Here is a 17,466-nt window from a genome sequence, read left to right on the forward strand (position 1 = left end):
AAAATATCAGTGGCAAAGAGACCTTCACAGAGTAAACAAAACAAACTTATGGACTGAATGTTTGTGTTCCCCCTCTTCCCAATTCAGATGTTGAAATCCTAACCCCCAGTGTGATGGTATTTAGAGGTGAGGCCTTTGGGATGTGATTGGGTCATGAGGGTAGAGCCCTCATGAATGGGATTAGTGCCCATATAAGGAGCTGAAAAGACCAGAGTTCTCTTCTGCCATGTGAGGACACTGCAAGAAAACCTCTGTGTAAGAACCAGGAAGTGAGCATTCACCAGACACCGAATCTGTCAGCATCTTGATCTTGGGCTTCCCAACCTCCAGAACTATGAAAAATAAATTTCTGTTGTTTATAAGACACCCAGTTTATGATATTCTGTTAGAGCAGCCTGAACAGCCTAAAACAAAACCTATTGGCAAGTGCCTGTCAAACGGGGCAGAGTGACTCCGTTTCTGCTGGTTTGCATTCACAGAGACTTGTTTCTATCTGTGCCTACGTGTTTTTGCACTCCTGCTGTCCACTGTGTTTCAAATATATTGGTAAGAATAACTTGAGACCTAGAATGCTAGCAGCTTACTCCAGAGAGGATTTTCATTGGCTTCTGCCAGATGCCTGGGGTCATTCTACATGGGGTCCAAGAAAACCAAGTGCAAAACTTGAGGCCCCTACACAAACCAGGGTATTTGAAAGTAATCTATAATTCCACCCAATATTAAGTCCACTTCCTGTTCCTCCCAGCCGTTAGATCATAACAACTTGGGGGCCCAGATCATTTCTGGCAGAGTTAGAATCCCCATGTTGTGTGCCTCTGGTTTCTCTCACCTTGTCAGTTAAGGATGTCAAACCTCACCAGGCTAACAATTTCCCTTAGGGAAATAGTCACTTCCATGCTCCTTCACATGATTAGATTCCTATTTTCCTTTCGATTTTAAATTCAAAATGATATACAAAATTTCAAATATACAGAGAAATTGAAAGAATAGCACCATGAACACCCAAATATTCACCATCTAAACACAACTGTCATTAACATTCTTGCCATGAACACTGTGCACATAGGAGAGCAAAATTTGCCACTCCAAAATGTCTCTTAGGCCCAAAAGACTCAAGAAGAAACTTTGACTTTCCCCCTAACCACCTAAAGAATTTAGATACAGGGCTTGTTCTCAGAATAGAACTATCACCAGAGACATCTGTAAGAATATGGGCTGGGGCTGGGGGGGGCAACTCTTAGAGATCAGAGTCCACCCCGGGTCCCATTGTCTCTGCAGGACCCAGCAAACATTTGTTTACCAAACATTTGCTTTTCCATCTTCATGTGGAATGCCTTCCTCCCCTTTTACATTCCAAACCCCTACCCCCAACATCCTTTTCTATCTTTAGGTGAAGTTGGTATTTAAGATGAAGGTTTTGTCCATTTGGGGGAGTTACTCAGTTCTCCTGGGGTCTCTCCCATGTACACACATTATTATACTTTTCTGTGATTTTCTCCTGTTAATCAGTCTCATGTCAATTTAAGTCTTATTACTTCTGAAACTAACACAACATTGTAAATCAACTATACTCCAATAAAATTAAAATTTTTAAAAGTTTAATTCCAGACAGCCGCCACAGGAGCCCGCCAGCTGCACCCTCACTGGCTGGACGGCCACAGGGGTGGGCCTTGCATGTGATGAACCCACACACTGGAGCATGGGGCCCGTGTCACCTACTAGGGTGGAAGCTGGGTCCCTTGGGGGCACCGAGGCTGAGGACAGACAGCAGGAGGCTCAGGCCCCGAGAGGTCGCTGTGACCAGAGGGCATCCGCGAGGCAGCGGCGTCAGCCTCGTGCATCATCTCGTGTGGCGTGTGCCCAGGCTGCGGTGACCACGCTCAGGCCTCTGACCAGGGCGGTGCCCGTCTTCTGGAGGAGGGGGACCCCGCGGAGGGGGCGTGCCCCGGGCAGCCAGCGCTCCCACCAGGTACCTCTCAGTCCCCTTGTCCCCCCACAGCACCCTCGCAGAGAAGGCCCATGGGGGCGCTTCCCGACCCTGCATTTCCCCAGCTGCTCCTGCAGCAGATGCCTTTCCAGATTTCCCCTACGGGTGCATCGGCCCGATCTGAGGGTGACCCTGATTTTACTTGACAAACGCGTACGTATTTGAAGCCAAGTGGAGGAATCATATATCTGTCCCCGTCGGAGGGCAGGGGCCGTGTTTAACTTGCTCACCTTTCTGCCCTAGAAACCTGCCCGAGTCTGGCACCGAGGGGATGACTCGGGGGACACGGAGAAGACGTCATTTTCTTGGCGGGCATCTGTTAAATTGAGGTTTGCTGGGGAGGGTGGCGTCCGTGCTCTGGTTGCATTGATTCCGTGGGTGCTGAGCGCTCATCTGTGCCAACCACTGGGCTCAGGGCCTGAGAGGCATCCACGTCCTTTAACCCTCAAGCAACTCCCGGAGACAAGTCGCAGTGTTTCCGAGTCCATTTGGCGGCGGGGTCGGGGAGACGCAGGCAGGGAAGGGCAGGCACAGGCCAGTCTCACGAGGCCCCGAAGCCCCACGGCCGCTTCCTGACCTCTGCGCTTCGCCCCGGGCGCCTACTGCCCGGGAGTCCGTGCGCCGGGCGTTTGCTCAGGATGGCAGTTTGCCAGAGACGGCTTTTTTTTTTTTTTTTGCGGTATGCGGACCTCTCACTGTTGTGGCCTCTCCCGTTGCGGAGCACAGGCTCCGGACGCGCAGGCTCAGCGGCCGCGCAGGCTCAGCGGCCGTGGCTCACGGGCCCAGCCGCTCTGCGGCATGTGGGATCTTCCCGGACCGGGGCACGAACCCGTGTCCCCTGCATCGGCAGGCGGACTGTCAACCATTGCGCCACCAGGGAAGCCCTCTCTGAATCTAATTTTTAATGTGGAAAATGAGGCGTGATCTCTAGGAATTTTAAATCCTTCCTCACCAAAAAACCATTTCATTTGGTAAAACCTACTAGGGCAGACAGCTCAGAATTCCTGCTTTAACCTTATAAATTCTAGCAAAATACAACTCATATGTGAATTTCTTCCCAGTTTACACACTTAATTACAAATTCACTACAGTTAACAGTCACTGTTTTTTTTTTTTTTAATTGTCCTATTGGCCTTAGCTTTGCCACTGATATTAAATGACTGCACTGGTTAAATGCAAGACTTTCTTGCATACAATAAACTGTAATTAGTGTTCAATCCTAAAGTTATAGCACGCTCCACTCTGAACAGACTTTAGAGATCGCCAGGTGATCCCTTTGTATTATGGATTAAGAAAAACTTAAGGCTATACAATTAATTGGTGTTAAAACGCAGCCTCTGATTCTCAAGTCCACGCTCTTTCCTCAGTTAATCAATTAATTATGTGTAATGTAAAGACATAAAAAAAAGTTTCACCACATAACAGTCTTTGACCAAAGCAGGACAGGACTGAAGACAGCCTTCTCATTCCCAGTTATGCCAAACCTTTCCTCCTGGACCAAAAATCACAGTAAGAAGGATTAGAGTCCAGTCCACTGCCCACAGTCCTCTCACACGGGAAGGTAAGACCGGCCCCCAGATCTGCTTTGCACTGTAAGACACACCGGACTTCAAATCTGTTTATAGCCTGTGGCTGATTCCAAATCCCAGGGAACTTTCCGCCCTAGGCGATAGATTCCCCCCACAGAGCAAGGCTGACTTTGGCGCCCTCCACATTCAATGTCCTTTCCCCATATTGGAGTACTCTCACTATCCAGTTAGCACTGTGAAGAGAGATCCATTCTAGTCATGGGGCAAACGCCCTATTCCATGCCGGACTTCTTTTCTATTCGGTAGGAATAACTCTTCCAACCTGGCAGCAAAGGTAAATACCCTGCCGAAATCGATGCAGGTCCTAACTAGCTAAGCAGTAACTGAAACACACGCTGGCCAAGAAATTCAACTCCTCTTCCACTTGTCCCAAGACAGAGTCCCAGCATTTAGGGAGTTCGCAAGATAAGTCATCAACGAATTAATTAACGGTGTGACCTAAATGACAGCAAAGAAAATAAAATAAGGGCCATATAATGTAGTGATTAATACAGGCTTATTTTACTACTATAATCCATATCTTTCCACAACTCCAAAAACAAACAAAAAACCTCTTGAATATGCTTTATTTTTCAAATTTGACACACCATCTATTTACCTCTCCTTAGAATTTATTTGTTAATTCTAGTAATAAACTTGATAGAAAATAAAATTACTGGGATTTACATTTCACCTCTGACTTTGCAAACAAGGACGGGAGTGACCTTTGGGCTATCTGTTTAACCTCTGCGTTCCTCAGGGGTGACAAGAAAACCGCCTCAGAGGAGGGCTCCGTTGCTCCAGAAAGGAAACAGGTGTAAAGCCCGCTAAGCGGTGCCTGGCACAGAGTGCATGCTCAACACACCTTAATTACTGTCATCCACCCACCATCACCGCCATCACCACCACCCAGAACATGAGTGTCACAGGAGGCTCATTTTTGTCTGTTCTGTTCACTGTCGTATCCCCACTGCCTGACACATCGTTGGCACTCAAACATCCATCGACCGAATTAATCATGAGCACTAGTACTTCTATCACTAAGTAGAGGATGATCTGCCCCCAAATGTAATTGCCTCCAAGAGAAAAGATTAATTAAGCAAACAACAACAACAACAACAAAAACACCAAATTGCTACTGGAAATTTTGGGGATATGAAATAGAGAACCACTCTCAGCCCGAATGCAAGGCTTACTGGAAGAGAGAAGAGAGGAGGGTCCTCTCAAGTCAAGGAAGCATCTCTTCAGATTAAACTACCACCTGGAGAAAAGGCAAGTCCAAAGTATCCGTTAAGGGCACTCTGCAGGCCAAAAGATGTTCCAGCTTACATGACGGCGTCCAAGAGTCTAGAACAGGAGACTTCTTAGTCTCCTCAGGAATCTGGGCCTTGACAGCAAGGACAAACCCCACTCTGCAGAGAGGAAAGAAGCACAGCAAGTGAATCCGGAGCTGTAACTCCGGTCCACATGCAGGTGGAGAAGGGCCCTCGCCCGCCTCTCTCCACCACCCGGAGACCTGGCTGTCCCTGTGCACATTGGGCTGCGGGCAAGCTCTGCCGCCACAGGCTCCAACCAGACCGCCCTCACCCAAGCTGCAGCCCTGGCCCGCTTCTGAGGGCCCACGAAGTGGCTGCTGGCTCTTGACCCTCCACCGGGAGGTCTGTGGGCAGGGAAGCCACTCTGCTCCCCCATCTCCATTTCTTACCGTAAAACCCTCAGAGAACTGGGAAGAAGCCACCAGGGGTCTTCAGCAGGCTTCAGAGAGCAGCCCTCCACCCCCCTTCCCCCCTCACCCCAGACTTCTCCTAGACACACAGGCTAGTAATGTTAATATCACCTAAACAGCATGGTAAAGCACTAATCAAAAAGTAGCCTTTAAAAACAACCTGCTTCTCAAGAGCAGTGAACTTGTACAGTTTGTCAACAATCTGGCCAACAGAGCTAGTCTGACTTGACACAGGAGAGAAGGTCCTGAGAAAAGACTGGTGCAAGAGGTTCTCAGGCAAGTCTGAAGTTCTCCAAATCTCAGTTTCCTTGCTCGGTATAGGGAGGACAGTAAAAATACCTACCACCCACAGTTAAATGAGATAATTTATATAAAATGCTGGGCACACTGCCTGGCACACAGCAATCATTCTATCAATGTCAGTAAATTTTTTTTGTGCCCTCCCCCCAAATAATTATCTACCAAGTGTCCAGAATCCTGGTTAAAGGCAAACATTTTGCCTCACTCCTTAAGCCTGATTCTTTACATGGAATCATAGCCAAATAATCCCAGTTCAGTGAAAACCTCTAACAAAAGTTGAGGAAAGGCTGCTTCAAAGGACAGGCAAGTTGAGAACTCCACACCTCAAAGAAAGCCGTTCAAGATCACAAGGACAATTAGCAGTTCTTCTAGTTCATCTCAGCGATCAGGTGGTAACTAATAAAACTCCCCTCGATTTCAGCCCTGGAGTCCCGAAGCCCCACATGGAGACAGAAGCACTGGGCTTTCGCGCGTAACGGGGAGACAGGCCGTGCTCAAGAAGTCTGCAGGCTCCGGAGGCAACTCTAGCTCGGGACAGAATACGCCTCCAATGAAGGGAGTGTCCGAGTTCTCTAAGGAATGGCCGAACGTGAACCACCTTTTCTAGTCCCTGTATTTTATTAATTTTCCTTTGTAAGTTAAATACTAAAGACTCCTATTTAATTGCCTCTCAATCTTTTCAAACTGCAAAAATTTTGTCAAAATAAGATGTTAAATGTTATAAAACTTAACATAAAGTCACCTTTTCCTTAAATACTGAAATAGATTTGATGGCTTTTCAGGTGTAATTTATTATTATTCAACTTTACAGAACACCATCCTCCACATTTCACTACCATAGACTCCTTTACCCCAATTTTTCTGGCTCAAAGCAGCCCCTTTGCTGTCAGTGAAGGACAGTGTTGATCAGTCCTAGCCCCCGTGCTAACCGGCTGTGTAACCTGGGGAATCACACCTTCTCAGCCTCCCCTCCTCCTCCACACAATGATGGTTATTTAACTCCAGTACGAAGATCTCAACGCACACGACAATGGAATATTTTTTTTTAATTCAATGGTTAACATGAGTACAAAAACGGTAGGAAATCTATCATACAAAACTGGATACGTTACTTTTTTTCCCTGAAATGGGTATTTTCTAAATCCTTTAAATCTGAAGTTACAACAAATCATTTTATCTCCTAAATTGCAACTATGTTGGGTATACACTGTCCAATTCCCCCACAGTACCCTGAAATGCCTTGCTTCTACCCAACCAACAACAACTGCATTCTGTTCTCATTTCTACAGACTTCTACAACTTCCAGGCAAGTTTTCTGCAAGATAATAAACATCAGTAAGTAAAGACTTAATTATGAAATATTTTGAGTACCTAACCTTTACCAGTTATGCTAGATATAGGGGATAAGTGATTAAGACACTTTTTTCCTAAACCCAAGGATTCACAATCCTGTAAAGACATAGCACTGTGCCATCACTCCCATCCCTCTCCCAGGCAGACATCACTAATCTATCATGGGCCTCTCCCTTGAACTGGACACAGCTTTGGCTCCGCAATTCCATGTAGCCATTACCAATCAAATAGGCTTATTTTAATAGACTTCATCACATTTCACGAAATCTCTATCTACACAAGTGATGATTCTGATGCCAATACTGGAATGCAGAAATTTGTGGGACACCAAATATGGATTAGAAAGTAAAACCAGAAGATGTAATATCCCCGTCATCTATTATGATCCCATTGAAGCATTATTTAAAAGGGATAAGGAAAACTGTGGAAAGAATGGTACTTCCTGCCAATTCTCAATTACCATTTTCCAGCATCTTAAATGAAGAAGATAAAGCCTGTGAGAGCCACCTAAGTCTAGGGAATCTGGGTATCTGTTTTAAACATGCTCTCTTTAAAGGCTATGGTTGTCTGATGGCAGCTAGATGCTCAAAAGAAAATAATTAAATTAGTGAAAATAAAAAATAAGGCCATAAAAATAAAATTCTGAAACAAAATATTACGGCTTAAATAATCTGCCTGACAGCTCAAAGGGTCCATCTCTTTCCTCTACGCAAGACTTGGTAAAAATGTGTTGTCTGCCAACAGCAGACAAGTTAACTCCTCTTGACCAGGACTAACTTTCCAACCATTTAAAGATAAACACTTTGCCTTCCATGTGTCATGGCGCAGAACTCTGGACTTGGTGTTTGCTTAGATGTCTGACCACATCTAAAGCGCTTCCTAAGGAAAACCTAGGCTACTTGCAGGTGTGGAGGACCTCAACGTGTCAGTTCTTCCATATTTAAAACATCAATATTAATTTCGTACTGAGGACACCTGACAAGGTAATCTACAGTTCCAACTTGCCTATGCTCCTGGCAGAGACTAGCTTGACATAACAGATATCAGAAAGGGAAAAATTCACAAACGCTGACCATTCAGTTCTCTGAAGTCTCCACCTACCGAAAAATGTGCTCCCACAGTCCGTCAGGGTAACAAGAGCGTCCTGAGGAGATGACTCTATCGAGCTCATTGTGCATCAGGTTGCTGTGTCCCCCCGAGAGTTCAGTACTAACAAAGTTCCACATGCCCACCCACTCTGCCTCGACGGTCAGGAAGCTCAAAGCTGAATTTCATGCCCACCTGGCAGGTGTCCTCAGTGCTGGGGACACTACCTCCATCTTTCTACAGCCTTCACTGCAGACTCCTATTTTTTTTCATTCTTCTTAGGATGGTCCAACGCTGTGTTTTTTTTTTATTGAAGTCACCTCAGAATCTTTTTGGAAATAAGCAAGGGGTACAAAATGTAATAAATTCTCTTTCCTCCCATTATTACTATGTTTGGTCCTCATGGCCCCCCAAACTCTCCCCTCTCTGCACTCCTGTACACGCTGTTCTCCCCAAACACAGCCCCTGCTACTGCCAGCATTCGGTGAGGTTGGATGAACAAGGCATGTGGCCCCTAACATATTTGTAAAATACGGACTTTGACATGTGCATTAAGTCCCTCAAAAACTGTGAGATCCTGGAGGGCAGAGAGTACAGCTTACGTAGGCTCTGGCTCCCAGCAGCCACAAAGCAAGCCTTGCACCCTGCAGGCACACAGTAGAGACAAGTTCTGTTCATGGGAAGAGTAAGTCAACATTTTGGAAGCCCACCAGGTGAAGCCACATGGGAGGTAGTAAGCTCAAAAGAAGGTTTCTACCCTAAAGGAGTTAAGAAACCAAAGAACTAAGCTATGTAAACTATCTATGTAGCCAACATGGATTGCACATCTGTAAATACAAAGAATTGAAAATACAAAGCCTGGAATGATTGCATTTGGCTGAGGCTTTTAGCTGAGTTAAAAGGAGTAAGACTTGTGAGGGCATTCAGGTGCAAAATAATGACCCCACGGAGGTACAAGGCAGCAATATTCAGGGACCAGCAATAACATTTCCCCGGGTGTAGCAAAGAGCAAGCATAATTAGACCATGAGGTGAGCCCTGGGGATGGCTGGCAGAGGGCCTTGAAGCAGCAATGCAGAGCACAGCCTGGTTTTCTTCGAGGTGATTTAACAAGGTAAAAAAAACTCCGGGAATGATTCACAACTACTGTCAGGAAGAGACAGGAGGAAGAAAGCTGGAGTGACTGCTGGCAGTGAGCACTAGAGATGCACAGCAGACAGGCACCCTGGCCACCTGCATGCACTCTCAAGGGCGAACGTGGGACGACCCATGCAAGAGCCCATCTTGGCACAAAGGCCACGACAGCCCTAAGGGCCAGAGCAGCGGTTTCAACCTCACCTTGAATCTGAGACCTCTTCTTAGAGTAAAACAGTCCCTCTCTCTCCCCTACTCCCCCGTCTCTGTCTCTGTCTCTGTCTCTGTCTCTCTCTCTCTCTCTCACACACACACACACACACACACACACACACACACACAGGGCTGTAACTTAATGTGGGTGGCTTACCACAGAGGCAGTATAACAAAATGGCTACAGCAACTCTTGGGTTCAGATCTCAGCCCTGACACTCATGAGGTGTGCGCCTTCAGGGAACATACTTAACCTTACTAAGCCAGGTGTAAAATGGGGACAAAAACTGTACCTGCCTCTTACATAGTAATATATAAAATGTTCAGCAGAGTGAGTAGCTCAACAAGCTCTCACCCAACACGACTAAGAAACTGGACAGCAGGTATGGCTCTCCAGACCCTTTGCATTAACCTCACAGCACTCCGAGACCCACGGCGGGAGTCACTGTCCTGGGAGATAAATGCGAAGCAGAGCAGTAAACTCCACCAGCAGGGATTTACGTGGCAACCAGAGTTCAGCACTGTGCCAGGGGCTGCAGAAGCCAGCACAACACCCAACAAATGAGGGGACAACGCACAGGGTGGAGTTGGAGGGAAGTGGGAGATACTGGTGCAGAGGTTAGAAGGAGCCTGACCCTCAAGCAGGGGTTTTAAGGTGGAAATGAAGTGGGGAGCCAAAACTGTCTGGCCAGGGAGTAGCTCAGGAAGACAGCCTGGAGGAGGCCACTCAGCACCAACCCAACCACTGCACTCCCGGCTCTAAATAAGGCTTCCCTTCTAACCTGCATGGATTCACGCTGCTGGCACTTCCGTAGGCATAAGCCATACCAACAGAGTTACATGAACTGCTTAACTAATTTCTCCATAATATTGAAAGTATGCAGGCCCTTGACTGACTTTGAGGGTTCTCTTACTCAGCCTCAGATCCCTGTGCCTCCCCCACACCCCTCCCACCAGTTTTCAAAACGGGGTTTACTGTAATTACCTTAAACACAGCACGATGCATGAGTAACTAAGAAGTAATCAGGTATCCAGCAGTTACAACTGTCTAATGCCCTTTGGCTGTACATCTAGACAGTTTCTACCTCTTTTCTCCTGCCAGAGTCTGAGAGCAGTGTGAATCCCAACTGGACACTTCCTAGCGCTTTGACCGCGGGCCTCGGTTTCCCAATCTGTGAAGTGGAGATCATAAGAGCACCGCCTCAAAGAGCAGCTGGGAAAACTAAATGAGGTCCTATCAGCCAAGTGACTGCGCGTAATAAGCACAGCCTGCGTGCGCATTAGGATTATCACCTTTATTCACCCCATCACTTCCTGGGTGTCGGCACCGCCACCGCCCAGGGGGACCCGAGAGGCCCAGCCCGGCGCCGCCCGCCGCTCGCGGGCCGGGCTCCGGACACTCCTGAGGGTCTGGGGCAGGGAGGGTACCTGGCCCGAGCCCAGACCAGCCTGCCCCACGTGCGGCCTTGGTCTCGGAAGTTCCTGCGAGGTGGGCTTATAACGTGTAAGAAAACACAAAACAAGAAAACATTTCCTGGTCTGCGACTGCACAGCACCGCTCCGTCTTACTTCCTCCGCGACCTGGGATCCGGGCGAGGGGACCGGGCAGCAAGGGAACCCCGCGCGCTGGCACCGGCCTCCTCGCGGCCCGAGCTCCCGGCGCCCTCGCGGCCGCCCCCGCGGCGCCCCGAGCGCACACGTGCCCGCGGCCCCCGCCTCTGCTCACCTGGCCCGTGATGCCCGTGATGAGCGCCACCTTCCTGGGCTTGCCAGTCTCGCCGTCCCCGGAGCCGCGGGCGCTGGGGCAGCACGCCGCTGCCTGGGCCACGTCCGCGCGCGCTGAAGAGAGGCGCCGACCGACGGGGGTGTGCCGCAGGAGCCTCCTCGCCGGCTGCAAGGACCAGCCCCGCGCCGCCCGCCACCGCACTCTGACAAGGCCGCCTGGGAGGCCGGCGGGGCGGGCCGGGGGCGGGGCGGCCGAACTGCGGCCTGGCGAGCGCAGCGTCAGCTGCAGAACCGCACGACGCGCCGACGCGCCGGCGGCAGGCCCCGCCCCCACGCCGGAAGGCCACGCCCACTTCCGGCAGCGCGCGCTTCAGGTGGGCCGTCGGGCGCGCCTGCGCGGGCTTATCCAGATCCTCAGGAGAGGCTGGGATGCCGGGTCTTTACGCCAGGCATGCCGCTTGCAAGGGCTGGCAGTAGACGGGGCGGGCCGTCGGCGGCCTGACTTCACCATCTCACGCTGCACGTCCTCCCCTCCACCCTCCTGAATCTCCCAGGAATCGTCACACTATCCGAGGATCCTGGGAAGAAGTAGGGGCAGACCTTTCCCTTAGGAGAAAGCCCTGAATCCCGTCCGAATCTAGGGGTCACGGCCCCTGGGTCATCGGCTTTGATAAGTAATTCCTGGAAACCTGCTGCAATGCCCTTTGAGGAGTCTGGTTCTCTGTTTCCTGAAGGGCACTAGCGTTACAAGGGCCCTGAATGGGGTCACGGATAGGGACAATGACCGGCCTCACGCCTAACCTGCTTTCTGGATCTTCTCGCGTTTTTCTGAGGCTTGGAACCAGGCACGAGATTCCAAGTAACTCGATTCAAAATGCTGTAGTCAGAGGACTGGCAGAGCAAGACGAAAGTTTCTGACCCCAACCATGTGCAGCAGAAGGAAATGTTGAAAAGACTGCACAGGTCAGTAAACCTGGACATGCCGAATTTCAAAAAGTAATTCAGATGCAAGGTGGCGTCCCAGCTTGACGTCTGTCGAATTTGGCTTCCGTGTGGCAGTTGCACATAGGGCAGGGAGAGGAGAGGAGCTGACTCAGACGCTGGCAGGGTAGCAGGTGTGTGTACCTAAGCATTGGCCGGAACCAGGGAGGAGAGAGGAACTTCCTAGTGCCCACTGCTCTGCTTCTCTGCACTGTACATATTCCTCTCCCCAACGGATCAGCACAGACCAGCGCTTGAAATCACAAACTGAGTGACTAGGAGGTGCCCAACCTAACCTGCAAGACCCTTACAGACTTGGGACTTCCCTGGCGGTCCAGTGGTCAAGACTCCGCGGTTCCACTGCAGGCGGGGGCGCGGGTTCGATCCCTGGTCGGGGAACTAGGATCCCGCATGCTGGCAGGGCCCGTACAAAAAATGGGGGTGGGGGTGGGGAGAAAGACCCTTACACCCTTCAAATCCCAAAATAGAAGAGCTCAGGATTTCATTAAAAATCTCTCTGTCCCCTAAGCATGTCAGCAATATGCCTTAACTTTATGGATAGACTTGTCTCTGGATTCACTTGCCTCTCCCCTGTCCGTTCCATTCAGAGAATGACTAAAGGAAGGTCTGTTACTAGCCCCAGCAGAGGGCTGCATCACTGGTGAACAGAGGCAGAGGAGAGGAAACCTTCTCACTAGGGCAACTCACTATAAGCAAGAAATGTCTTTGAAATCTACTAGATTCTATTAGAAACTTATGTTTGTTTTAATATAAATATGCTTTGAATTAATTTGCAGATAAATTATTTAACATTCCCCCAAATTGCTGAAAAAAATGGATCCTTAGGGAGGACGTGCCAAGTTTATCCGGCAGCCGAGACCTCTGATCACACTGCTGGCCTGTCCTGGTAAGAAGCATGACAGTGGAAGACCCATGGAAAGAAAAGCAATTATATTTTAGGGCCTGCAAATAAAATAATTACAAAATATTGAGGGAAATGATAGTTCAGAAGTACAGTGGGAGGTTTAAAAAGAAGGAAATTTCTCTAGAAAAATTCTCTGAAGAAAGGTGATGAGACAGGAAGACAGGAGTACAGCCATTTTGGAAAAGGACCGGGGAATGGCCTTGAGTTAGTGGGCTTGACAGGCCCAGTAAAACAAAGCACCTAAAGGCTTGGCCTTCTGAGACAATAACCAGAGACCCACAGGAGTAGAAGATTATCTCTGTTCCACTGATGAATGTACATAGTTTCCAAAGAACAAAAGCAGGACTGTAAAACCGCCACCTAGCAGAACCACTGAACTGCCGGTTCCCTGAAAGATATAGATAAAGGCCTGACACACATTCCTAAGTTGTTTTTGCAGGAAGCAGACGAAAACTGCTGACTACAAGCATGTGGACCCCAGACCTATTGAAACCAGATGGTTGATGATGCTCTAAACTTCACCTTGATGCCAGCGAATTGAAGACCTGAGCACAGGCTCCTGCATCCCCTCCCTCACATGGCCTTTAAAACCCCTTCCCTGAAAGTCCTCCGGGAGCTGGCATTCTTTCATACCTTCTCCCTCGTGCACCAGCTCTCCTTCCAATAAAAAGCTTTGCTCGCCTAGGAGTCTTGTGGGAGCGACAGTCATTTCTATGGTCTTGCTGTCCCAGAATCTGGAGAGGGCCCGAGAACAGTGGTAGAGCAGTATATTGGTTTGCTGAGGCTGCTACAGATTGAGAGCTTAAACAACAGAATTTTGTTTCCTCACAGTTCTGGAGGCTGGAAGAACAAGATCAGGTGTTAGCAGGGTTGGTTCCTTCTGTAGCCTCTCTCCTTGGCTTAGAGGCGGCTACCTCCTGGTAACAAGTGTCAGAATTGAGTTACGCTGGGACTTCCCTGGCGGTCCAGTGGTTAAGACACCACGCTTCCACTGCAGGGGGCGTGGGGTCAATCCCTGGCCAAAAAAAAAATTGAGTTGCGTTGTTAGGACACACCCAGCTGATGTTCCTTGGTGGTATGGGAAACCCTCCCCAAAACACGTTGGAATTGTGTCCAGAACCTTATATAACATGTCATCTAAGAATGGTGATTGCAATTTGTAAAAAGCGTTGCCGAGGTCACATAGCTAGTAGCTGGTTAGGGTAAAAACCATGATTGGCTCTTCCAACTCCATTCCATATTCTATTTGGAAAAACTGAAGTGCTAAAGCCCACATTTCCCAGGTTATGTTGCATCCAGGGTTTTGGAAATTGAGTTCCACCAGTCAGACTGTGACAGGTGGAAGGGAAACAGGCACCATCTTTCTCCAGCTGGTCACATAGTAGAAAAGTTTTCGGCAGCTAGGTTCCAAGTTTAGGTCTGTCACAAGTTGCATGAGTACCGGAGCCGGTCAGGGCGGTGGCGGCAGCAGCTTCCTAAATTCTGGCTTGGAGTTCTGGGGGTGTGCCCTTGACATCAGCAGCCCAGTGATAGCCCTCTAGCCTCTGTTCCTCCACTCCTTACAAAGTTTTTTTTTTCTAAACCAAGGTTTTTATTGGAATCATTGTAGATTAAAATGTATTTGTAAGAAATAATGCAGTGACATGCCATGCACCCTTTACCCAATTTCCCCCATGATCACATGCTCAAAAACTACAGTGCAACATCACAAGCAGGATATTGACATTGATACAATTGGCTTCTATTATGCAGATTTCCCCAGTTTTACCTGTACTCATTTGTGCATACGTGTGTTTAGCTTTATGCCATTTTATCACATGTATAGGTTCGTTTATCTACCACCAAGATCAAAATACAGAATATCTGGCAACACAAGGATGCCTCCTGCTGCCCTTTTACAGCCCCATCTCTCATCCCTGGAAACCACTAATCTGCCCTTTACTTCTCAAGTTTTGTCACTTCAAAAAGTATTATAAATGAACTCATACAGCTTGCAGTCTTTGGGAACTGGCTTTTTTCACTGAGCCGAAGTTTCCTGGGGGTCCATCCCAGTTGTGTGTATCAGCAGTCCATCCCTTTTTATTGTTGAGTAGCAATCCATGGTGTGGATGCCCCAGGTTTGTGCAGCCATTCACGCATTGAAGGGTATTTGGGCTGCTTCTCGTCTGGGGCTGCTACAGATAAAGCTGTTATGAACATTCACGTACAGGTTTTTGTGTGACTATAGTTTTCACTTAGCCCAAGAGTGTAATTGCTTGGCCATATAGTAATTGCATGTTTAGTTGGGGTTTTCTGTTTGTTTGTTTTGTTTTAAACTTCCAAATTGTTTTCTTGCAAAGAGTTTGTTAACAGAATATCTTGCCTTAAATCCCTTTCTACGTGAATTGCCTTCGGTGGTTTCTGTGTCCCACTCTAAACTCTGATGGACTCAGCAGTACGGACGAGACAGAAACTCCAGACAGGTACCCTTCACCTCCATAGAAAGGCCAACGAAATGGGTGTGTGTGTGTGTGTGTGTGTGTGTGTGTGTGTGTAATTGAGAGAGAAGAGCTGTAGCAGGGAAAATATCCAGTGGGAAAGAAGAGACCATTTCCTTTTTATTTTCCCTCTATTTCAGGATTTATACCAGTTTTCCAGTAAATAAAGCAGGATAGAAGTAGCGAATCTTTTTTTTTTTTTTTTTTTTGCGGTACGCGGGCCTCTCACTGTTGCGGCCTCTCCCGTTGTGGAGCACAGGCTCTGGACGCGCAGGCTCAGCGGCCACGGCTCACGGGCCCAGGCGCTCCGTGGCATGTGGGATCTTCCCAGACCCATGTCCCCTGCATCGGCCGGCGGACTCTCAACCACTGAGCCACCAGGGAAGCCCCGAAGTAGCAAATTTTTAAGTAAAATCTTATCAGCTCCAACTCCACTGGAGATGAGACAACTCAGACCTCTGTCTTCCACTGTGTTTCTCTTCAGAATAAAATTAACTTGTGTGAGTCTCCTGTCTTAGGATTTATGGCAGAAGCAGCAGAGTTTTAGAAACAGAATTGGAAGGTTTGTGAGGACTTCCTGAAATCCGTCACCTCCACTTTGGGGTTTCCCACTTGACAAATGAAATCACAATATTGCAAGATTTTTAGACCATGATTTTAGAAAAGGGAAAATGTATCCAAAACAATCGAAGACGTGCTTCTCACATCCTCACTCATACAATTTCCCACCAGATAGCTCTCTGTCTTCAGGCAAACGTGTATTAGAAGGATGCTCTCTAGGCCCTGTTATGCACACTCTATCTCTAGTGGAGCATGTGTGCCTGATGTCACCTTGCCCCTACCTCCTTTGTTTTTAAAATTTCAGTTTTTAGTTGGACTAATAGTTTTCAAGCTAGAAGAGCTATCCACTGGGAAAGTTTTCCCCTCTGGTAGTCTTAGTTTCTTAATTCACAAAAATCCCAGGGAGAACAGCCTCGGGGTCACTGCTGTACCGTCTCATTAGAATCTCCACTCAAGGCACACAACGCTGTTTTTCCGTTACTGGCATCAAACTCAGGGGGAAAGCATGTGAAGCTTTAAGTGGCCCTTGGCTCTGATTTTTAGCATTCTCCTCTCTGGATTTTGGGACGCATACGTGCTCACTCCCCCTTTGTGATATTTCCTAAAGCTGTGACCAATAAAAAGTGAATCTCCCATAACGCAAAATAGTCACTAGAGTAGGGGTAATACATCATTCTTTAAATTAGATGAGGTAATAAAACACCCTTGACTGCCTAGGGAAACCTTCCAGTTCCTGGCTACTACTCTGACCCTTATAATATGTCAAAATTGCCTCAAGGTTAAGATACAGGTGTCTTTTTTTTTGCGGTACGCAGGCCTCTTACTGTTGTGGCCTCTCCCGTTGCGGAGCACAGGCTCCGGACGCGCAGGCCCAGCGGCCATGGCTCACGGGCCCAGCCGCTCCGCGGCATGTGGGATCTTCCCGGACCGGGGCACGAACCCGTGTCCCCTGCATCGGCAGGCGGACTCCCAACCACTGTGCCACCAGGGAAGCCCCAGGTGTCATTTTTAATTGTAAGAATTCTAATTCCAGAAAACTTTATCCTTCTGTACTAATATGTTGAACATATTCAGGATGCTGTCATAAATTTCCGGTTTCTCCAGGCTGAGTCCACTTTGGCTTCCAATCTTCTCTCCAATACCTGTGTGCCCAGGAAGGTCTGGGCTAGGGGCCCAATGTGTGTAGGTAACAGAGGAACATTAGGATTATAAAGGCATGCACCACAAATCCTATGCATTAGAGAATTTGCTAGACCTGCTGGGAGACATGGTAAGAATTTTGATGCTAATAAATTTTTTTAATGGCCCCTTCTTCCCCCACCGAGAAAGCTTCCTTTGACCTCTGGGAGGCATGTCTTAAGGAATCTTCTCTAGGACTAGAAATGAGGTAGGCTGGGACCTGGGCCCCTTTGCTGCAGGGCTGCAGAGCTT

The sequence above is a fragment of the Phocoena sinus genome, chromosome X (genome assembly GCF_008692025.1).
Source record: "Phocoena sinus isolate mPhoSin1 chromosome X, mPhoSin1.pri, whole genome shotgun sequence".
NCBI classification, from domain to species: Eukaryota; Metazoa; Chordata; class Mammalia; order Artiodactyla; family Phocoenidae; genus Phocoena; species Phocoena sinus.